Below are 26,909 nucleotides of genomic sequence, written 5' to 3' on the forward strand. Positions count from 1 at the left end.
TCTTTTCTTTTGACAAATTTTGCGCATATCTCATACTAGCAAAGACGGTTGTGTATACGGACCACTCGGCACTTAAGCATTTGCTCACTAAACCCGATGCTAAACCGAGATTGATACGTTGGGTATTGCTTTTGCAAGAATTCTATGTTGAAATCCGGGATAAAAAGGGTGCCAATAACTTAGCGGCCGATCACCTTTCACGTCTTGAGAACCCCTCCTGTGAGGTTCTCGATGAGACTACTATTCATGATGATTTTCTCGATGAATATCTCATAAAGGTGGAGGAGTGTGAAGACCCTTGGTTCGTTGAAAGCGAGCGCATTCTTGTCAAATGTCATCATGGGCCGACGGGTGGGCATTATGGTCCCCAAGTTACGGGGCAAAAAGTCTTTGAGGTCGGTTTCTATTGGCCTACTATCTTCAAGGATGCCCATCGAATATGTCAATCATGCGATGGTTGTCAACGGGCGGGCCAAATCACCCAACAAGATGAGATGCCTCAAAATATCATCCAAGTTTGTGAGGTTTTTGATATTTGGGGGGATTGATTTCATGGGCTCGTTCCCGAAATCTAATTATAAGCTCTACATTCTTGTTGCCATCGATTATTTTTCAAAATGGGTTGAAGCACAAGCTTTGCCCACTAATGATGCACGGGTTGTAGTTTCGTTCCTTAAACAACTCTTTTCTCGGTTTGGTGCCCCAAAAGCTTTAATTAGCGATCGAGGAACTCACTTTTGTAATGCCTAACTTGAAAAGGTGTTGAAACGATATGGGGTGACCCATAAAGTTTCTACATCTGAGACGACCCATCCTAATCCATCCGGACGAATACATTACATTTGGTTACATCGCGAGGTACTTGACCTCTATATGATACATTTTACAAACATTGCATTCGTTTTTTTAAAAGACAAACTTTCATTTCATCAAAAGTTGACGGCATGCATACCATTTCATAATATATCCAACTATAATTGACTTAATAATAATCTTGATGAACTCAACAACTCGAATGCAACGTCTTTTGAAATATGTCATGAATGATTCCAAGTATTATCTCTAAAATGAGCAAGTGCACAGCGAAAGATTTCTTTCATACCTGAGAATAAACATGCTTTCAAGTGTCAACCAAAAGGTTGGTGAGTTCATTAGTTTATCGTAATCAATCATTTCCATAATTTTAATAGACCACAAGATTTTCATTTCCATTTCTCATAAATATCATCTCATATCAGGCATTTCGCACTGCATAGAGATAAAAATCATTCATATGTTGAACACCTGGTAACCGACCTTAACAGGATGCATATAGAATATCCCCATCATTCCGGGACTCTCATCGGACATGATAAATCGAAGTACTAAAGCAGTTCAAATTCTCTGACTGAGGCTTGTTAGTGCCCATAGATTTATCTTTAGGATTCGCGTCAATTAGGTGCCATTTCCCTAATTCTTAGGCTACCAAGCTAAAAAGGGGCATATTCGGTTTGATAATCCAACATAGAATGTAGTTTCGATTACTTGTGTCTATTTTGTAAAACATTTATAAAAGCAGCATGTATTCTCAGTCTCAAAAATATATATTGCAAAAGCATTTAAAAAGGGAGAAAATGAAACTCGCAATATTGTATTTTATAGTAAAAATACATATGACGATATTGAACAATGCAGGGTTGGCCTCGGATTCACAAACCTATATCATTCGTATATATATTAAAACATATACTTGCAATCGAACAAATATATATTTTATTATTAGTGATATGATTTTTATAGTATTGATTTATATATTTCATTTTTACTATATAAAGATATAGCTTTTGTTATGTTATATGTATCAAATATTTTATATGTATATATTTCATTTGTTTGTTAAAATAGTAATGATAATAAAAAATAATTTTGATAATAATACATAATACTTAATAATAATATTTACTATAACGATCTTATTACTAATGATAATATTTATAATAATACTTTTGTTAATAATAATAATAAGTCTACAATGATACTAATACTAATATTAATGATAATAATAATAATAGTTTGTGTTATTTTTGTAGTAACAATAATAATAATAATCATATTCGTGATAATAATAATAATCATACTTTATATTAATAATATAATAATACTTTTAATTCATAACGATATTACTTAATAAAAACTAAAATGATAATAATAAAAATCATGTTATAACAATAACAATAATTAATAATGATCATAATATCAATAATAATACTAATGGTTATGATACTTATAATTGTGATGATGATAATAATAATAATAATTAAACTGATAATAATACTAACAATAATAATACTATTACTTAATACTAATACTTATATTACTAGATTACACATTTTTGTAATTATAAGTAAATAATATTTATTACTTGTATTATTAATAATGATGACAATAATAATAACCTTAATACAAATAATAATACAACAATAACAATAATCAGATTAATAATAATAATAATAATAGTAATAATAATAATGAAAATAATAATAATAATAATAATAATAATAATAATAATAATAATAATAATAATAATAATAATAATAATAATAATAATAATAATAATAATAATAATAATAATAATAATAATGAAAAATGAAGCTACCTTCAAGGAAAATCGGCCCCAAAAAAATATACTGCCCCATCAGGGACTCAAACCCGTGACCTCCTACACACCCAACAACACTCTTAACCATGGCTCCAATTGTTTCATTCTGATTTAAAACACCTCCGATATATATATAACCATATTATTATTCTGTTCCTATTTTTACTCTTCATCTTCTTCAATTTATTAAATCCACCGAACCCTTTTTGATAATCATAACAGCAATTAACAGTTTGACTTAGGTTGTTATTTTGATTTAGAAACATCTAATAGTTATGATTAACCAGATTAACAAAACAAAAAAAAATAAAAAAATAAAATAAAAAATAAAAATAAAAGAACAAGAGTGCTGCTGACCGTCGCTAGCTTTTTCAAAAAAAAAAAAAAAAATTGATTTCTCATTTTATAAAGTTTTGGACAATTGTTACAATACGAAATTAGTTTCAAATCACTCCTATAATCTATTGAAATCGTCAATTTAATTGAAAACATCGAAACGATTACGAATTTCGCGATGAACATAAACTTTGACTTTTTGAAAATAAACTTTGACTCGATAATTCGAATTCGTTTTAAAGAATTGGAACATGGGATTTTGCAGAAAGATTTCTTGGAGGATTCCTAACAACACTGCAATTATAGATTTTGAAATAAAATTCGAATTCGAGGTTTTGAATAATTGAGTTCAAGAATAGGGTAAAAGAGCTGTAATGTTAAATTCTTTTGTTTGAACTTGATATTTAGAAATAATTAAAGGCAGTGTATGATTTATAAAGATGGTGTAACTCAAATGGATCATTTATCAACCTCAATTAAAGGGATTTATACAAGAATGCAGTCTAATATTGAACACAGACAAAAATAATATAAAAAAATAAAAAAGTGAATATGATGGCTAACTAATTCTTATTTTATATCTGATTCGATTTTGACATTCAACAAGGTTAGAGACAGCAGTACAAATTAAGCACAGGTTGAAAACAACCTAAAACTGAATCGTACCCTTTTTTTACATAATTTATATAATTAATTTTAATAAATAATAAATACATTAATAATAATATTAATACTAATTAATAATATTTATATTAAATATTATTAATAAAATACTAATAATAATAAAAAAAATTTAAAAAAATAATGATAATAATATGAGGATATTAATAATAACAAAAATGATATTTTTAATAAGTTTGTTAATATTAATCAATAAGAATAATAATAATAATAATAATAATAATAATAATAATAATAATAATAATAATAATAATAATAATAATAATAATAATAATAATAATAATAATAATAATAATAATAATAATAATAATAATAATAATAATAAAAAGAGTAGTAACAATATTTTTAAAAATAATAGTAATAATAATATGATAATATTGTTAATAATCATAATGATAACAATGATCATAATAATACTAATAATAATATAACAAATTACATGTAACAATTTCTTATTATAATTTTAATAATACTTATAATACTTAATAATAATGAGTAAAGTGATAAAATAATGATAATGATATTATTAAACAAAATGGTAGAACTTTTAACACATTATATGTATCAAATCTCACATCTGGTGATATTAATAATACTGATATTAATATTAACATTAATATTATTACTAATAATAATAATGAAATAATAATAATAATAATAATAATAATATTAGTATAACAACTATATTTTTATCTTGTAACCATATTATATTAATATACAATTTATTAATTTTTGTAATATTTAATAATTACATAATATATTATATGATAACATTCATTGAATATTTAATGTTTATACATTTTATATTTTTAATAACGTTGGCAAATTATGTTTGAACCATTATATATAATATGCTATATATATTCAAAATAACAAGCTTTAGTTATTTAAAGTTATCTTTCATAATAACTAAATTACTTAATAGTTCATTAATATATTTAATATAATTATTTACATATAATTATTTATATTTACATTTCTGGTTACAATTAAAGGTTCGTGAATCGTCAAAACTAGTCGAAGGTCAACTGAATCCATCTAAATAGTTCAAAGATTTTAAGACTCAATATTACAAACTTTGCTTATCGTGTCGGAAACATTAAATTATTTGAAGATTAATTTTAAATTTGATCGAAAATTTCTGGGTCATCACAGTACCTACCCGTTAAAGAAATTTCGTCCCGAAATTTGATTGGGATGGTCATGGCTGACAATAAGTATGTTTTCTTGACGAATATGAGCTACTAAATAGAGTTTTATCATCAGTGAGTAATATGGATAGAACAATTTGATTATTCGAAGAGTACGAATGAAGCTATCACAAAAGAGTGAAAATGAGTAAATAGGAATTCGTCTTAACTTTTGACGTAGTCACAGTGGATTTCCGGAATTCAAGAAATTTAGAGAAAATCTTCGAAATCTAAAAGATTTGATTCTTCGCCAAATAAGGAAATTAAGATCCTCTTTGGATAAATGCAATGATCTGTCTCGATAGCTTTGTCTAATGTTTCATTATAAATCCACCCTATTCTTTTCCTTTATAGTTTGGAGTTCCATACTTTTGTTTTCTCTTCCCGACTTTAAGTCAAGCGAATAATGGTCCAGAATTCGTAGGTATGGAGTTTCGAATGAACTTGACAATTGTTCTAAGATAGAAATTGTAGTTGCACGATCTTCATTAGTTAAATTACCAGAATATCCTGAAAAAATAGATTTATCAAGAAGATATGATCTTAATATGTTTGAAGATCAGGTAGAATGTAAGAGTCGTGTAACATGGCACATAATGACGTTATGGTCTGTGAATCATCAAGTTCTATTAGAAACTCAGCATGACTTACTGTAATATAGTCACGTTGATCAAGTGTCATTATATTATACTAACTCATGCTTCAGTTCCTAACACTACTTCAAAAACATTCATATTTTGATTCGAATTTTTCAGAATTTAGAAACGAAAACAGTTTCCTTTCTGATGTAACACTGATAACGCGAGAAGATAATGATTCCGGATAAGAATAGTTATGAAATTATCTTTAGGAATATCGAGTATATTTATAATAAAGGATACGATAATATCTTAGAATTTTAGAATCAAATTGTGATGAAGATATTCATTCACGATGATTTAAAGCGATTAAGGAGTAAGATATTCGCTAAAGATTTCATCATAAACAGAATCATCAGGATTCTTTATGTACAAGTTTAGTCCTTATGATTTGTCCACAGTCTCCTTTATAATTTCGCATAATCCGCTTTTTGGTACTAAATTTTCTATTGAGCGTTTCCAACACTCCATTCTTTATGATCAAACTTTCAACTGTTATGGTCGTTTACAGTTTTTGCTGCTTCATCAGCAATTTTCAAAATTTGGAGTATTGATTCGTAGATTGAGTGCTTTTCAGAATTTCAAGATGGAAGATCATAATTCTAAGAGATAAATGTTATATGTATACATATAACTGTTGATGTAGTAATGTTGCGAGATTCAAAATACTGATTGTTGATTTCCGAAAATTGGTATGGCAATTCTCATTACAAGATGTGGATGAGTACATGATAAGGTTTCAATAATGATTTTTCGAAAATCAAAGATCAATGAAGTTGCTGGTAAGTTTACTGCTAATGTGGTGGGATATAAAAGGTTTCCCGGTAACGACGACGAAAGGCAACTTATATCAAAGTTATAATAAGGCTGATCCAAATGAAAGGCGAAGTTAATTTGCTGGAGCTGTGACAAAATTGGCTAATTCGAAGAGAGATTGTAAGGTTATTTTCGATAATAACAATGCCAAGGGATCATAAATTTATGTTAAATGTTTACTCACGTTCCGAGAGTTTTTCAGGTGCATAACTATATGTATAAATTTTTCTTCTTGTAGATGAAGTGCGGTTGATTCATCCTCTCGATTGAGGTGTTTTCAAGGATCATGAAAAGTTTGAACGCAGATTGTAATCGTCAAGATACAAATGAGGTTTACGATGAAATCAAGTGGCAAACTTGAAGAAATGTTTAGTTTCATATGTTATAATCAATATTTTAATTCATTTTAATTATCCAATGTTATTAGTCCACAGTTAGTAGTCCACAATTTGTAGTTCAACAATTCATATATAGTTTAATATATAATATTCGAATTAATTAATACGTGTCGTGACCCATTATATACATGTCTCAGACTCGATCACAACTCAAAGTATATATATTATTGAAGAATCAACCTCAACTCTGTATAACGAACTCGAGCATTACAGCATATAGAGTGTCTATGGTTATTCCAAATAATATATATAGATGATGTCAATATGATATGTCAAAACATTGTATACGTATCCCGATATTTAAAGTGCGTAAAATAAATAACAAAAATTAAATGACGATAAATAAAATTGCGAGAATTAAAATTGCGATAAATAAATTGCGATAAATAAATGTAATAAGAAATTAGCAGTTAGCTAGGATTTTGTTAGCGTGGATTCTTAACAAAATTTCTCATAATTAATTTGTTTGTTTCTAACAAATTTTATTTTTTCAAATGTTTTCTTCATTATGCCACTTGTTGGTTTCTGATAGGTAAAAATTCAAATATGAAATTGAATGAAAATGGTTATTCTGCGATGAACGGATATGTATATTTGTAGATGTAAGTAGAATAGTAAATGACTGTTGAATCATATTGGAAGAATGTACAGTGTAACTTATTAATGTGAAATCTAAATATTCCTTGGGTATTACCTACCCGTTAAAATATTTTCACCATTAACATTTTGTACAAAAGAACTTTTAATTACAATCTTTATGAAAATATATATGCATATATATTTTCTTCGAATGTAATCATGGATTTAATGAGTTAATATGATATTAATCTCATTTGCTTTTCAGGTTGAGCTAAAATAAGTAATCTCTAAAACTTTTAGAAACCATATATTCTTCTCAGAATATTTCTTCAATGAAGTTATGCATCAATACTTTATCGTTCATTGTCGTTGGTACTCCTTGGTATCTATGGTGCGTATGATGTTAATGTTCGTGGGACAGATTGTGATGTTGAGGTGTGGGATGCGGATGTTACTGTTGGTGGTGGTGATGGTACTGTTAATGTTGCTGATGGTGGTACTGTTGGTGCCAGGGATGTTGTTGAAGCTGGTACGTTTTACATCATATTTTTCAAGGCTACAACTCGGGTGCGAAGCTCGTTGACTTATTACTCCGGGATTATTGTCGGTAGGAACGGGCGAGTGAATAAGGTTTTGAATTTGAGATAGTATATAATCATGGTGAGATATTCTGGAAATGTGGGTGAAAAAGGTGTTTCGGACTGGTTCGACGGTAAGTGCTTCAGGTTCTTCGTCATGAGGTGAATTTGGTTGGTGGGTGGAAAGGATCGCCTTCCTCTAGTCTCCATCAGTTAAGTCGACTATGAACCCATCCCCAAATCATCCAGAAATGAAGATGACTAGTTGATTGATTCATTTCATTTACACTGCTTTTGGAGCTTAGGTGAATATCCATGTCGAAATAGCTGTCGGAATAACTATCGGAATAGCTATCAAAATCTGAGGGACTTGAACTGGTTGAGGGATTCATCTCGTACAATCAGATGAAGGATTTTCGATAAGAAATAGATTATAGGATGTAGATTAGTACCCTGCAATACATAATTTACATATGCATATATAATACTAAAATCCCATAAGTTACGGAGAAATCTACGGAAGCTGTCAGGCAAAGGTAACAATAACAGATATGCTAAGATATGAATTTATCTATACACTGTCTATGCAATAGAGGCAATAAGACGTGTCTAGACTTTAAGGATGATAAGAAAATAATTTTTGACACTAAATGATAAGCAAAACTTTTGACATGCAGACACGGTCGAAGTCCAGACCCACTAATGCATCTAAACAACTATCAGTTAGACACACTAATGCAAGACCTGATTCGCTAAGACCACAGCTCTGATACCACATGAGACGACCCGTCCTAATCCATTCGGACGAATACATTACATTTGGTTACATCGCGAGGTACTTGACCTCTATATGATACATTTTACAATCATTGCATTGATTTTTTTAAAAGACAAACTTTCATTTCATCGAAAGTTGACGGCATGCATACCATTTCATAATATATCTAACTATAATTGACTTAATAATAATCTTGATGAACTAAACGACTCGAATGCAACGTCTTTTGAAATATGTCATGAATGATTCCAAGTATTATCTCTAAAATGAGCAAGTGCACAGCGAAAGATTTCTTTCATACCTGAGAATAAACATGCTTTCAAGTGTCAACCAAAAGGTTGGTGAGTTCATTAGTTTATCGTAATCAATCATTTCCATAATTTTAATAGACCACAAGATTTTCATTTCCATTTCTCATAAATATCATCTCATATCAGGCATTTCGCACTGCATAGAGATAAAAATCATTCATATGTTGAACACCTGGTAACCGACCTTAACAGGATGCATATAGAATATCCCCATCATTCCGGGACTCTCATCGGACATGATAAATCAAAGTACTAAAGCAGTTCAAATTCTCTGACTGAGGCTTGTTAGTGCCCATAGATCTATCTTTAGGATTCGCGTCAATTAGGGGCCATTTCCCTAATTCTTAGGCTACCAAGCTAAAAAGGGGCATATTCGGTTTGATAATCTAACATAGAATGTAGTTTCGATTACTTGTGTCTATTTTGTAAAACATTTATAAAAGCAGCGCATGTATTCTCAGTCTCAAAAATATATATTGCAAAAGCATTTAAAAAGGGAGCAAATGAAACTCGCAATATTGTATTTTGTAGTAAAAATACATATGACGATATTGAACAATGCAGGGTTGGCCTCGGATTCACGAACCTATATCATTCGTATATATATTAAAACATATACTTGCAATCGAACAAATATATATATATTATTATTAGTGATATGATTTTTATAGTATTGATTTATATATTTCATTTTTACTATATAAAGATATAACTTTTGTTATGTTATATGTATCAAATATTTTATATGTATATATTTCATTTGTTTGTTAAAATAGTAATGATAATAAAAAATAATTTTGATAATAATACATAATACTTAATAATAATATTTACTATAACGATCTTATTACTAATGATAATATTTATAATAATACTTTTGTTAATAATAATAATAAGTCTACAATGATACTAATACTAATATTAATGATAATAATAATAATAGTTTGTGTTATTTTCATAGTAACAATAATAATAATAATCATATTCGTGATAATAATAATAATCATACTTTATATTAATAATATAATAATACTTTTAATTCATAACGATATTACTTAATAATAACTAAAATGATAATAATAAAAATCATGTTATAACAATAACAATAATTAATAATGATCATAATATCAATAATAATACTAATGGTTATGATACTTATAATTGTGATGATAATAATAATAATAATAATTGAACTGATAATAATACTAACAATAATAATACTATTACTTAATACTAATACTTATATTACTAGATTACACATTTTTGTAATTATAAGTAAATAATATTTATTACTTGTATTATTAATAATGATGACAATAATAATAACCTTAATACTGATAATAATACAACAATAATAATAATCAGATTAATAATAATAATAATAATAATAATAATAATAATAATAATAATGACAATAATAATAATAATAATAATAATAATAATAATAATAATAATAATAATAATAATAATAATAATAATAATAATAATAATAATAATAATAATAATAATAATGAAAAATGAAGCTACCTTCAAGGAAAATTGGCCCAAAAAAATATACTGCCCCATCAGGGACTCGAACTCGTGACCTCCTGTACACCCGAAAACACTCTTAACCATGGCTCCAATTGTTTCATTCTGATTTAAAACAACTCCGATATATATATAACCATATTATTATTCTGTTCCTATTTTTTCTCTTCATCTTCTTCAATTTATTAAATCCGTCGAACCCTTTTTGATAATCATAACAGCAATTAACAGTTTGACTTAGGATGTTATTTTGATTTAGAAACATCTAATAGTTATGATTAACCGGATTAACAAAACAAAAAAAAATAAAAAGATAAAATAAAAAATAAAAATAAAAGAACAAGAGTGCTGCTGACCGTGGCTAGCTTTAAAAAAAAAATTGATTTCACATTTTATAAAGTTTGGACAATTGTTACAATACGAAATTAGTTTCAAATCACTCCTATAATCTATTGAATTCATCAATTTAACTGAAAACATCGAAACGATTACGAATTTCGCGATGAACATAAACTTTGACTTTTTGAAAATAAACTTTGACTCGATAATTCGAATTCGTTTTAAAGAATTGGAACATGGGATTTTGCAGATAGATTTCTTGGAGGATTCCTAACAACACTGCAATTATAGATTTTGAAATAAAATTCGAATTCGAGGTTTTGAATAATTGAGTTCAAGAACAGGGTAAAAGAGCTGTAATGTTAAATTCTTTTGTTTGAACTTGATATTTAGAAATAATTGAAGGCAGTGTATGATTTATAAAGATGGTGTAACTCAAATGGATCATTTATCAACCGCACTTAAAGGGATTTATACAAGAATGCTGTCTAATATTGAACACAGACAAAAAAAAAAAAAAAGTGAATATGATGGCTAACTAATTCTTGTTTTATATCTGATTCGATTTTGACATTCAACAAGGTTAGAGATAGCAGTACAAATTAAGCACAGGTTGAAAACCACCTAAAACTGAATCGTACCCTTTTTTTTACATAATTTATATAATTAATTTTTAATAAATAATAAATACATTAATAATAATATTAATACTAATTAATAATATTTATATTAAATATTATTAATAAAATACTGATAATAATGAATTTTTTTTTTAAAAAATAATGATAATAATATGAGGATATTAATAATGACAAAAATGATATTTTTAATAAGTTTGTTAATATTAATCTATAAGAATAATAATAATAATAATAATAATAATAATAATAATAATAATAATAATAATAATAATAATAATAATAATAATAATAATAATAATAATAATAATAATAATAATAATAATAATAATAATAATAATAATAATAAAAAGAGTAGTAACAATATTTATAAAAATAATAGTAATAATAATATGATAATATTGTTAATAATCATAATGAAAACAAAGATCATAATAATACTAATAATAATATAACAAATTACATGTAACAATTTCTTATTATAATTTTAATAATACTTATAATACTTAATAATAATGAGTAAAGTGATAAAATAATGATAATGATATTATTAAACAAAATGGTAGAACTTTTAACACATTATATGTATCAAATCTCACATCTGGTGATATTAATATTAACATTAATATTATTATTAATAATAATAATGAAATAATAATAATAATATTAGTATAACAACTATATTTTTATCTTGTAACCATAATATATTAATATACAATTTATTAATTTATGTAATATTTAATAATTACATAATATATTATATGATAACATTCATTGAATATTTAATGTTTATACATTTTATATTTTTAATAACGTTGGCAAATTATGTTTGAACCATTATATACAATATGCTATATATATTCAAAATAACAAGCTTTAGTTATTTAAAGTTATCTTTTATAATAACTAAATTACTTAATAGTTCATTAATATATATAATATAATTATTTACATATAATTATTTATATTTACATTTCTGGTTACAATTAAAGGTTCGTGAATCGTCGAAACTAGTCGAAGGTCAACTGAATCCATCTAAATAGTTCAAAGATTTTAAGACTCAATATTACAGACTTTTCTTATCGTGTCGGAAACATTAAATCATTTGAAGATTAAGTTTAAATTTGATCTGAAATTTCCGGGTCGTCACAGTACCTACCCGTTAAAGAAATTTCGTCCCGAAATTTGATTGGGATGGTCATGGCTGAAAATAAGTATGTTTTTTTGACGAATATGAGCTGATAAATAGAGTTTTATCATCAGTGAGTAATATGGATAGAACAATTTTATTATTCGAAGAGTATGAATGAAGCTATCACAAAAGAGTGAAAATGAGTAAATAGGAATTCGTCTTAACTTTTAACGTATTCACAGTGGATTTCCGGAATTCAAGGAATTTAGAGAAAATCTTCGAAATCTAAAAGATTTGATTCTTCTGTGAATAAGGAAATTAAGATCCTCTTTGGATAAATGCGATGATCTGTCTCGATAGCTTTGTCTAATGTTTCATTATAAATCCACCCTATTCTTTTCCTTTATATTTTGGAGTTCCATACTTTTGTTTTCTTTTCCCGACTTTAAGTCAAGCGAATAATTGAAATGTCTCGTTCATATTGATTATAAATGTTCCATATTAATTGATTTCGTCGCGAGGTTTTGACCTCTATATGAGACGTTTTTCAAAGACTGCATTCATTTTTAAAACAACCATAACCTTTATTTTATCTATAAAGGTTTAAAAAGCATTACGTAGATTATCAAATAATGATAATCTAAAATATACCGTTTACACACGACCATTACATAATGGTTTACAATAAGAATATATTACATCAAAAATAAGTTTCTTGAATGCAGTTTTTACATAATATCATACAATCATGGACTCCAAATCTTGTCCTTATTTTAGTATGCAATAGCGAAAGCTCTTAATAATCACCTGAGAATAAACATGCTTAAAACGTCAACAAAAATGTTGGTGAGTTATAGGTTTAACCTATATATTATTAAATCATAATAATAGACCACAAGATTTCATATTTCAATATACATCCCATACATAGAGATAAAAATCATTCATATGGTGAACACCTGGTAACCGACATTAACAAGATGTATATAAGAATATCCCCTATCATTCTGAGAAATCCTTCGGACATGATAAAAATGAATTCGAAGTACTAAAGCATCCGATACTTTGGATGGGGTTCGTTAGGCCCAATATATCTATCTTTAGGATTCGCGTCAATTAGTAGATTGGTTTACTAATTCTTAGGTTACCAAGCAACATGGGCATATTCGGCTTCGATCATTCACCCATATAATGTAGTTTCATTTACTTGTGTCTATTTCGTAAAACATTTATAAAACTGCATGTATTCTCATCCCAAAATATTAAATTTTAAAAGTGGGACTATAACTCACTTTCACAGATTTTTACTTCGTCGGGAAGTAAGACTTGGCCACTGGTCGATTCACGAACCTATAACAAATATGTACATATATATCAAAGTATGTTCAAAATATATTTACAACATTTTTAATATGTTTTAATGTTTTAAGTTTATTAAGTCATCTGTCCTCGTTAGTAACCTACAACTAGTTGTCCACAATTAGATGTACAAAAATAAATCGATATATATATTATCTTGAATCAATCCACGACCCAGTGTATACACGTCTCAGGCTAGATCACAACTCAAAGTATATATATTTTTGGAATCAACCTCAACCCTGTATAGCTAACTCCAACATTACTGCATATAGAGTGTCTATGGTTGTTCCAAATAATATATATACATGGGTCGATATGATATGTCAAAACATTTGCATACGTGTCTATGGTATCCCAAGATTACATAATAATTTAGAATACATGTATAATACAATATAAGTTAGCTAGGATATGATTTGTATAGAATTGTTACAATATTTCCCGTAGCTACAACAATAAAAAAATATCCAATCTTGTTTTACCCATAACTTCTTCGTTTTAAATCCGTTTTGAGTGAATCAAATTGCTATGGTTTCATATTGAACTCTATTTTATGAATCTAAACAGAAAAAGTATAGGTTTATAGTCGGAAATATAAGTTACAAGTCATTTTTGTAAGAGGTAGTCATTTCAGTCGAAAGAACGACGTCTTGATGACCATTTTGAAAAACATACTTCCACTTTGAGTTTAACCATGATTTTTAGATATAGTTTCATGTTCATAAGAAAAATCATTTTCCCAGAAGAACAACTTTTAAAATCAAATTTTATCATATTTTTTAATTATCAAACCCAAAACAGCCCGCGGTGTTACTACGACGGCGTATGTCCGGTTTTACGGTGTTTTTCGTGTTTTCAGGTTTTAAATCATTAAGTTAGCATATCATATAGATATAGAACATGTGTTTAGTTGATTTTAAAAGTCAAGTTAGAAGGATTAACTTTTGTTTGCGAACAAGTTTAGAATTAACTAAACTATGTTCTAGTGATTTCAAGTTTAAACCTTCGAATAAGATAGCTTTATATGTATGAATCGAATGATGTTATGAACATCATTACATCCTCAAGTTTTGTGAATAAACCTACTGGAAAAGAGACAAATGGATCTAGCTTCAAAGGATCCTTGGATGGCTTGAAAGTTCTTGAAACAGAATCATGACACGAAAACAAGTTCAAGTAAGATTTCCACTCGAAATAAGATTGTTATAGTTATAGAAATTGAACCAAAGTTTGAATATGAGTATTACCTTGAATTAGAAAGATAACCTACTGTAAATAACAAAGATTTCTTGAGGTTGGATGATCACTTTACAAGATTGGAAGTAAGCTAGCAAACTTGGAAGTATTCTTGATTTTTATGAAACTAGAACTTATAGAATTTATGAAGAACACTTAGAACTTGAAGATAGAACTTGAGAGAGATCAATTAGATGAAGATAATTGAAGAATGAAAGTGTTTGTAGGTGTTTTTGGTCATTGGTATATAGATTAGATATAAAAGATGTGTAATTTTGTTTACATGTAAATAAGTCATGAATGATTACTAATATTTTTGTAATTTTATGAGATATTTCATGCTAGTTACCTAATGACATACATACTTATCATAATATCATGTTAACTATATATATAATCATATATATGTCATCATATAGTTTATACAAGTTTTAACGTTTGTGAATCACCGGTCAACTTGGGTGGTCAATTGTCTATATGAAACCTATTTCAATTAATCAAGTCTTAACAAGTTTGATTGCTTAACATGTTGGAAACACTTAATCATGTAAATAAAAATTTCATTTAATATATATAAATATGGAAAAGTTCGGGTACTACAGTACCTACCCGTTAAATAAATTTCGTCCCGAAATTTTAAGCAGTTGGAGGTGTTGACGTATCTTCTGGAAATAAGTGCGGGTATTTCTTCTTCATCTGATCTTCTCGTTCCCAGGTGAACTCGGGTCCTCTATGAGCATTCCATCGAACTTTAACAATTGGTATCTTGTTTTGCTTAAGTCTTTTAACCTCACGATCCATTATTTCGACGGGTTCTTCAATGAATTAAACTTTTTCGTTGATTTGAATTTCGTCTAATGGAATAGTGAGATCTTCTTTAGCAAAACATTTCTTCAAATTCAAAACGTGGAAAGTGTTATGTACAGCCGCGAGTTGTTGTGGTAATTCAAGTCGGTAAGCTACTGGTCCGACACGTTCAATAATCTTGAATGGTCCAATATACCTTGGATTTAGTTTCCCTCATTTACCAAATCGAACAACGCCTTTTCAAGGTGAAACTTTAAACATGACCATCTCGCCAATTTCAAATTCTATATCTTTTCTTTTAATGTCAGCGTAGCTCTTTTGTCGACTTTGGGCGGTTTTTAATCGTTGTTGAATTTGGATGATCTTCTCGGTAGTTTCTTGTATTATCTCTGGACCCGTAATCTGTCTATCCCCCACTTCACTCCAACAAATCGAAGACCTGCACTTTCTACCATAAAGTGCTTCAAACGGCGCCATCTCAATGCTTGAATGGTAGCTGTTGTTGTAGGAAAATTCTGCTAACGGTAGATGTCGATCCCAACTGTTTCAAAATCAATAACACATGCTCGTACCATGTCTTCAAGCGTTTGTATCGTTGTTTCGCTCTGCCCATCAGTTTGTGGATGATAGGCAGTACTCATGTCTAGACGAGTTCCTAATGCTTGCTGTAATGTCTGCCAGAATCTTGAAATAAATTTGCCATCCCTATCAGAGATAATAGAGATTGGTATTCCATGTCTAGAGACGACTTCCTTCAAATACAGTCGTGCTAACTTCTCCATCTTGTCATCTTCTCTTATTGGCAGGAAGTGTGCTAATTTGGTGAGACGATCAACTATTACCCAAATAGTATCAAAACCACTTGCAGTCCTTGGCAATTTAGTGATGAAATCCATGGTAATGTTTTCCCATTTCCATTCCGGGATTTCGGGTTGTTGAAGTAGACCCGATGGTTTCTGATGCTTAGCTTTGACCTTAGAACACGTCAAACAATCTCCTACGTATTTAGCAACATCGGCTTTCATACCTGGCCACCAAAAATGTTTCTTGAGATCCTTGTACATCTTCCCCGTTCCAGGATGTATTGAGTATCTGGTTTTATGAGCTTCTTTAAGTACCATTTCTCTCATATCTCTAAATTTTGGTACCCAAATACTTTCAGCCCTATACCGGGTTCCGTCTTCCCGAATAATAAGATGCTTCTCCGATCCTTTGGGTATTTCATCCTTTAAGTTTCCCTCTTTTAAAACTCCTTGTTGCGCCTCCTTTATTTGAGTAGTAAGGTTAGTGTGAATCATTATATTCATAGATTTTACACGAATGGGTTCTCTGTCCTTTCTGCTCAAGGCGTCGGCTACCACATTTGCCTTCCCTGGGTGGTAACGAATCTCAAAGTCGTAATCATTCAATAATTCAATCCATCTACGCTGCCTCATGTTCAGTTGTTTCTGATTAAATATTTATTGAAGACTTTTGTGATCGGTATATATAATACTTTTGACCCCATATAAGTAGTGCCTCCAAGTCTTTAATGCAAAAACAACCGCGCCTAATTCCAAATCATGCGTCGTATAATTCTGCTTGTGAATCTTCAATTATCTAGACGCATAAGCAATTAATTTCGTTCGTTGCATTAATACACAACCGAGACCTTGCTTTGAGGCATCACAATATATCACAAAATCATCATTCCATTCAGGTAATGACAATATAGGTGCTGTAGTTAACTTTTTCTTCAACAATTGAAATGCTTTTTTTTGTTCATCCTTCCATTCAAATTTCCTCCCTTTATGCGTTAATTCAGTCAAGGGTTTTGCTATTTTAGAAAAATCTTGAATGAATCTCCTGTAATAACCAGCTAGTCCTAAAAACTGGCGTATGTGTTTCGGAGTTTTCGGGGTTTCCCACTTTTCAACGGTTTCAATCTTTACTGGATCCACCTGAATACCTTCTTTGTTCACTATGTGACCGAGGAATTGAACTTCTTCCAACCAAAATGCACACTTTAAAAACTTAGCGTACAGTTTTTTTCTCAGCAATTCTAGCACTTTTCTCAAATGTTCTTCGTGCTCTTGATCATTCTTCGTGTAAATAAGTATGTCATCGATGAAAACAATGACAAACTAGTCAAGATATGGCCCACACACTCGGTTCATGATGTCCATGAACACAGCTGGTGCGTTAGTCAATCCAAATGGCATAACCATAAACTCGTACTGACCGTAACGCGTCCTAAAAGCAGTCTTTGGAATATCATCCTCCTTCACCCGCATTTGATGATATCCAGAACGTAAATCGATCTTCGAATAAACAGACGAGCCTTGTAGTTGATCAAATAAGTTGTCAATTCTCGGTAGTGGGTAGCGGTTCTTGATGGTAAGTTTGTTCAACTCTCGGTAGTCGATACACAACCTGAATGTACCATCTTTCTTCTTGACAAACAAAACAGGAGCTCCCTATGGTGATGTGCTTGGTCGAATGAAACCACACTCTAAAAGTTCCTGTAACTGACTTTGTAATTCTTTCATTTCGCTGGGTGCGAGTCTGTATGGAGCACGAGCTATTGGTGCAGCTCCTGGTACAAGGTCTATTTGAAATTCAACGGATCGATGTGGGGGTAATCCCGGTAATTCTTTCGAAAATACATCGGAAAATTCTTTTGCGACGGGAACATCACTGATGTTCTTTTCTTCAGGTTTAACTTCCTCGATGTGTGCTAGAATGACATAACAACCTTTTCTTATTAGTTTTTGCGCCTTCAAACTACTAATAAGATTTAACTTCGCGTTGTTCTTTTCTCCGTACACCATTAAAGGTTTTCCTTTTTCACATATAATGCGAATCGCATTTTTGTAACAAACGACCTCTGCTCTTACCTTCTTCAACCAGTCCATGCCAATTATTATATTAAAACTCCCTAACTCGACTGGTATTAAATCAATCTTAAACATTTCATCACTCAGTTTAATTTCTTTATCCCGACATATATTATCTGCTGAAATTAATTTACCGTTTGCTAATTCGAGCAAAAATTTACTATCCAAAGGCGTCAATGGGCAACTTAATTTAGCACAAAATTCTCTACTCATATAGCTTCTATCCTCACCCGAATCAAATAAAACATAAGCAGATTTATCGTCAATAAGAAACGTACCTGTAACAAGATCCGGGTCTTCCTGTGCTTCTGCCGCATTAATATTGAAAACTCTTTCACGGCCCTGCCCATTAGTATTCCCCTGATTCGAGCAATTTCTAATAATGTGGCCCAATTTTCCACATTTATAACAAACAGCGTTGGTATAACTTGCTCTGACACTATTCGTTTCGGCATTACTTGTTCTGACATTATTTATTCCTTTAGTTCTATTAAATTTTGGTCCGTAGATCTCTACTCATATAGCTTCTATAACCATTTGTTTTACACCTGTTGCAAAATGTCGTGCAAAACCCCTGATGATTTTCTTCACACCTATGACATGGCTGTTTTTGGTTTTTGTTGTCGTTGTTGTTATTGAGGTTGTTGTTGGAATTGTTATTGTTGTTGAAACAGTTGTTGTATTTGTTGTTGTTCAGATGTTTGTTGTAGTTATTGTTAGGATTGCGGTTATTGTTGCGATTGTTGTTGCGGTTGTTGGGATAGTTGTTGCGATTGTGGTTGTAATTGTTGTTGTTGTTGTACTGGTGACTCTTGTCACCGTTTTCCTCCCACTTCCTCTTGAGTTGTTTCGTGTTGGCTTCTTCGGCCGCCTGCTCTTTAATTCTTCCCTCAATCTGATTTATGAGTTTATGAGCCATTCGACTTGCCTTCTGTATAGAAGCGGGCTCGTGTAAACTCACATCTTCTTGAATCCTTACTGGTAACCCTTTTACAAACGCGTCGATCTTCTCTTCTTCATCTTCGAATGCTCCCGGACACAATAGGCACAACTCTGTGAATCGTTGTTCATATGTGGTAACGTCGAACCCTTGTGTTCGTAACTCTCTAAGTATTGCCTTGAGTTTATTGACTTCATTTCTAGGACGGTACTGCTCGTTCATCAATTGCTTGAATGCCGACCACGGTAGTGCGTAAGCAGCATTTTGTCCTACCTGTTCAAGATAGGTGTTCCACCACGTTAATGCAGTACCTATAAAGGTATGCGTAGCGTACTTAACTTTGTCTTCTTCAGTACACTTACTTATGGCAAACACCGATTCGACTTTCTCGGTCCACCGTTTCAATCCAATTGGTCCTTCGGTTCCATCAAATTCCAAAGGTTTGCAGGCAGTGAATTCTTTGTAGGAGCATCCTACACGATTTCTTGCGCCGTTAGCTGCATTGCTAGATTCAGAGTTATTGTTGGTATGTAGCGCAGCCTGTATTGCGGCTATGTTTGCAGCAAGAAAGGTACGAAATTCCTCTTCGCTCATATTCATGGTGTGTCGAGTAGTCGGTGCCATTTCCTTCAAAATAACCAATTGAATCGAGTTAATCATACAGAATATTAAGAGTAGTCAATAGTATTTCGTAGCATAATATGAACTCATTTATAAAAGCTTTTTCTTCATATTAGCGTTTTATAAGTTTAAATTTGGGTACTACCTATCCGTTAAGTTCATACTTAGTAGCTAATATACAATTCAACTACTACAATTCCATATGAAAAACTGATTATAATAATATATCACATATAAATATTCTTCAAACTTACAACATCGCTATATTACATATAACATGAAATATAGTACACTTTGATACATGACAGTTTTGAAGATAAATCTAGTTAATACGCAAGTTGTTCAGCAAAGGAAATAAAGACACGTAATTCATAAGTCCAGAAACAAGTCATGCATTCTGGTTTTACTAAGACGACTTCCCATCCTTGGTCTTGTGGAAAATAACCGTTATGACCATTGGCAAGGCAGCATGTTATAATGTCGTCAAAAGGACGAGGGTTTCGTAATGTCCAACAGCCCCGTAATAATCTAAAAACCTTGTTTCTCACCCCAACTACTGAATCCGTCACTTGTGGGAAGGTTTTATTTAAAAGTTGCAATCTGATGTTCTTTTTCTCACTTTGGTAAGAAGCGAACATCACTAACCCGTAAGCATAACATGCTTCTTTATATTGCATGTTAGAAGCTCTTTCTAATTCACGAAATCCTATGTTGGGATATGTTGAGTCAAAATAGGTTCTTAACCCATAGCGTAAAATTGCATTTGGGTTCCCCGCATTTAATGCTCTAAAGAAAACACGACGTAACTTACGGTCTCCCCAATGTGATATACCCCACCCTATCAAAGGAAAGCCTTTTATAAACTAAGGCATTTCTGGAAAGTCTTTCAAACGTTTGACAAGTTAATTTCGCCATAACTAAATGTGTTGATGAATTCTGATCGACTCTAGACAAGATTTCCTCAATCATATCCTCTGGTAGGTCTTCTAAAATATTCGGTTGTCTACCCTTAACGTCCATTTTGTTTTTATACTATAAAATAGACAAGGATTAGATTCATAAAAGATAATTAACAAACAATACAAGCAATTTTTACATAGAACATAAAAGTACAAGCACACTACAATACATATAATACACAACATGATTACAACCCTCTAATCTGAATCACTGGTTTCTTCTTCTTCGGACTTGGTTCGTTTTCCTAATTTGCTAGGAATATATGGTATTCCTCTAAGACGAGCCGTCGTTTTCCATAATAGTTTAGAAAAACCCGGTGGTTTAGAGGTTCCAGGGTCATTGTTACATTTTAGGAAATATGGATGTTGTAGATACATATAAAGTTCATCGGGGTTGGAATCGGGTTTCTCTATTTTTATACCTTTTCCCTTATTATTTTCTTTCGCTTTATTAAATTGGGTCGAGGTAATTTCTATAACATCATCGAAATCCTCATCGGGATCCGATTCATCAAAAAATTGGTAATCTTCCCAATATTTTGCTTCCTCGGCGGAAACACCATTGACCATTATTAACTTTGGTCCGTTGGTTGAGGATTTTCTTTTATTTAATCGATTTACTATAGGTATCTGTAACAACCCTGATTTTTCCGTTACTTTCGTTAACCTACTGTTAGTTTATTTAACGGCGATTATTTAACTTTTATGTGTTTACGTGTATTAAATGTGTACTTGACCTTTGGAGGGTTTCAATAATTGATATGGGTTATTATTAATTCAAATAAATATTTCGGATAATGAAATACGATAAAAACGATACGATTTTGATAATAGCTTTTTGAGCAACCGAACGCTCGGGTTTATTTTAATAATTAATTTAATTAATTATTAATTTTTTAAAATATTTAATTTATTGGGTTTTTAATAAATTAAGCGAATGGTTGCGTTTAACGATCGGATTAGCGTTCTGGGCCTTCGGTACGACTAAACGACACTTAAAATGGACCACGAATACACGGGATTACAAAACGAGAGCCTGGGAACCCATAGTGGGCCCCATTCGGCCTAACCCCACCCCTCCCCCTTATTTTGTTAATTTTTGGCTAGTGGAAGGGCTTATGTGCAATTTAGGATAATTAGGGCTAGTATTTAAGGTTTGTGTTAAACCTAATTAGCTTTAATAAAAATAAAACGTAGTTTTCTTCCCTCCTGCTCCCTCCCATCGTCGACCATATCATCACCACCATACCATCAATTTTTGATTTTTAGATTAAACCTTGAACACGAAAGTTGTAATTCCCGATCTCCACTACGCGTTGGTGTATTTAATTTAGCGATCAAAGGTATAATTGCATGAATTCTAATTCTTAAAAATCTGATTTTCATGTGAGTTTCATAGTAACGTTGTCAATTGCTCAAGTCTATACGCGTACGTATTAATTGTAATCGTTATTTTGATAGTTTGATGCGCTAGGGTTTAAAAACGAATTTGTATTTGTTTGATCAGAAAAATTAAGTTTTTCAAATGTTAATTATTATCTTATAATCAGATTCCTTGCGAAAAACTATTGAGTTTAGGCTTTGGATTAGCTTGATTTCGTTTCCGTATGATTAAGTTATGTCGATTTGAATTATCGTTGTGTTTTTGTTGCTTGATCAGAAATCTGGTATTTATAGAAAATGAATTGGCATGTGAGACTTATACCACTAGAAATATCATTTAAAAACACTCAAGTTTGACTAGGATATCATGTCGTTTGCTTATGTATAGCCCGAGATATGCTAGAATTAGTGTAAATGTAGTTTTATACAGCACTTGCATGAAAATAACCTTGTATGATAAAATGTGTTTACTTCTGTGATTGAAGCTTTACATGTTTGAAAAATAGACAAAAAGTACTTCATCTTTCATGTAGATATGATAGGCTAATTATATCTAGATCTTTAGATAATTGTATGCGAATGTGACTAACGAAATGGGAATCGAATCTGTAAATTGAACACGGTTTTGTACTTTGTGAATTTTGTATATTGATTGAGCATGTATGCTTCTGGAAAATGAAACTTAACATGATATGTGACTTATTTTTAGTTTATGTCAATCTCTGAAACCTTATGCATTGGGCACAATAGAGCCATACTTTATGTGAATTCTTGTTTGAGCTGAAAACTGAATGATCAAATTGCACGAATAAACTGTACAAATTGGCTAAACAAAAGTTTCTATATTTTTGATATGTGTTACTTTGATTTGTCCTTGAACTATGGCCACTGGTCTTGTATCAATTTCATGTTCCTAACTCCGGTTATAGCCAAAATGAAATCAGTGCTCGGTCAGAAACTGACCTGGAAAACCCCAAATGTATCCCTTCTGATTCCTGACTTTTAATTGTCGTATGAGTCCCTGGATGGACTTTTTGGAATTGATTTTAAGTCTAATTATGATCTGGAGTTTGTCATATTTACTTAAATTTTTTACTTTGATATAATATGCTAAGTATGCTACGTGTTCATAAACTTTGTGCATGACGATAAACTGAAATTGTGGAAATGATTATTCATGACCTAAAACGTATTGTTTGACTTATTGACCAATATTTGACATGAACCTACTGATGTTGACTTTAGTTGACCACATTGACCAAGTTTGACTTTCGGTTTGACTTCGGTTGACTTTGTTTGACTTGCATGATATAGTTGACTTTTACTTTAAATCGCGTCGAGTCGAGCAATAAGACAACGTACACTATGAAACCACACCTATTTAAGATACATATATTGACCAACCTACATACGTATACTTAGGTTACATTACTCGGGTCTAAACCGTACAAGTCATTTGTCTTTCATTCCGAGCTTATTCAAAGGTGAGTCTTCAGTCCAGCTTTTTACATGTTTTCAGGGATGAGAATACACGCTGTTATATTTACATTTTCAATTAATTTTATATTGACATGAGTACTACACATATGCATAATGAGTTTGTTCAAAAAGCCTCTAGCTTGAATACTTTTAATACCATCGGTGTAAGCACAATTTAGATGGACGGATCCGTAAGGTTGACAACCTCACCCACTATAAAAGCAGTGGTGCATTTACTTTGAACATTAAATACATTTGAATAAGTGTATAACATTTTACGAGGTAAGGTCGGGTGTAGTAGTTTCTATGCTCAGGTTAATGCTAGTATTCAGGTGCTCGGTTTATGCAAGCGATAGAATCTCGTGGTCAAGGAAACTAAACTATTTTTCTGATAACTGTTTTTCAGATACTGTTACATTATTTTAAACCTGTAGATTCACCAACATTATTTGTTGACCTGTTTTTGCGTGTTGTTATTCTCAGGTCCTTAAGAGGTATGCTTCCGCTGTGTTTGCTGCATGTCTGGCCGTGGAGTCAGCATTTGATTTTAAAGAAAATTATTTACTTTCGCATTTAAAACTTTTATACTGTTTAAATACTGTTGGCTTGTGGTTACGATCACAACAGTGTTTCTATTTTGGGATTTCTGACTTTTGTTTTTGAAAGTTATTAATTTAAATAAAATTAAATGCGATTGCTTTAAACGTCTCATATAGAGGGCGTAACTGTTAACTGTGGGACCAGAATTAACACGCCGTCAGATGGTATTTTGGCGGGGTGTTATAGTTGGTATCAGAGCTAACGGTTCGTAGGGAAACTAGGACTTGCATTAGTGTGTCTGATTTAGTCATTAGGACGCCTTGATGAGTCTAGACTACGACCGGGACTTAGTCATTACATGAGTACTTTATGACTAACGTTATTTACTTGACTAATCTATTTTGTTTGTGTTCTTGTACTATGAGTTAGATGCCACAGGATTCAGGAAGCAGTGACAGCGACTCCAGTGTGGCTGAGGTGAATGCTCCAGCCCCAGCACCAGCACCTGCTCCGCATTGGATACCTAACCATCCCGTGAACCTTTATGCATTGGATTTGGTTCATACTAACCATAACAGGGATATTGTTGATCGTGTTAACGCCTTGAGCGATATTGCTAGGACATATCCACACCCCGATGATCTTGAGAGGATGGAGGAAAGAGTCACGGGTATAAATACTTATACGTACGAGGCTGAAGCAAGGTTCATTGAGATGGCGAGATTGATAGCAGCCTTAACTGCCAGGGTTGCTGCGTTAGAGGCGGAATGTAATAGGCCGAGGAATGATGGACCTGCTTTCCGTACCCGACAGAAGAGGAAGTGAAGGGTCGTTGACCATGAGCTTCTTTTCTTTTTTTTTTTCATCCGCCATACCTTCTTTAATTGATTATATAAGACTTACCGGGTGTTATAAACCGGGCTATTAGCACATTATGTTTATTGTTTGGTTTACTACTTTGGAATTTGGTTTATCACTCTTGGATTATACTTATATTAATGGTGGATTATGCTATTGGTAACTATTATCTTTTATTGCATGCGGTAATATTCTGTATTTAGTAACTTGTATGATCATAATACTTGTTTTATGTTATACTACTACTATTGCCATTAATGTTACTACTTAGTGTTACTACTATCACTACATAACACTAGTACCACTACTACTACCACTAGTGTTACTACTAACACTACTATCACTACATACACTACTTCTCACTACTAGCGAATCTTTTCGTACTATTATTTACTAGTCTTCAACACTCGTTGCTAGTATATTTTCATATATAGCGTTGTTTTGACACGAACCTGGTGTGTTTTTCTGTGTTGAAGATGCCTCTGAAGGAATCAACCGCCGCCCAAATCAGGAGAATGGTCGCCGAAGGAATCGCGGCTGAAAGAGCTGAACTACTGAGAGAATTCAACAATGCTCGAAACAGTAATGATCGTGGTGGCTCGAGCAACACTAATGGAAATGGCACACAATGCCGTAATGGATGTTCTTACAAAACATTCACTAGTTGCAACCCGCATTCTTTCAACAGAACCGAGGGACCAGTTGGTGTCACTAGGTGGTTTGAGAAGCTCGAATCAGTTTTCCGCATTAGAGGTTGTAATGATAACGACAGGGTAGGCTTTACAATGGGCACACTGGCAGACAGTGCGCTCACCTGGAGGAATAACTATGCTCAATCCCTGGGTCGTGATCTGGCTTATGCCTTACCTTGGGACACTCTGAAGCAAAGAATGATCGAGGAGTATTGTTCGAGGAACGAGGTTAAGAAAATGGAACGCGAGTACCGAGAGCTGAAGTTAGTAGGCAACGATCTCACCGCCTATAACAAGAGGTCCTTTGAGTTGGCGTTAATGTGTCCTGAAATGGTTACTCTGGAAAGGCGTAAGGTAGAACTGTACATTGAAGGTCTGAGTGAGAACATTCAAGGCGGGGTTACTACTTCAAAACCCGCAAATGTGCAGGAAGCTATTGACATGGCTAGTTTGCTGTTGCATCAGATTGCCCAGAGAGGGAAGGGCACTACAGTGAATGAGAATAAGTCAAGCGATGGTAAAAGGAAGTGGAACGGTGGTCAGGACAAGAATTTCAATCAACAGCCATTCAAAA

This window comes from Rutidosis leptorrhynchoides, chromosome 1, assembly GCF_046630445.1.
Source record: "Rutidosis leptorrhynchoides isolate AG116_Rl617_1_P2 chromosome 1, CSIRO_AGI_Rlap_v1, whole genome shotgun sequence".
Taxonomy (NCBI): domain Eukaryota; kingdom Viridiplantae; phylum Streptophyta; class Magnoliopsida; order Asterales; family Asteraceae; genus Rutidosis; species Rutidosis leptorrhynchoides.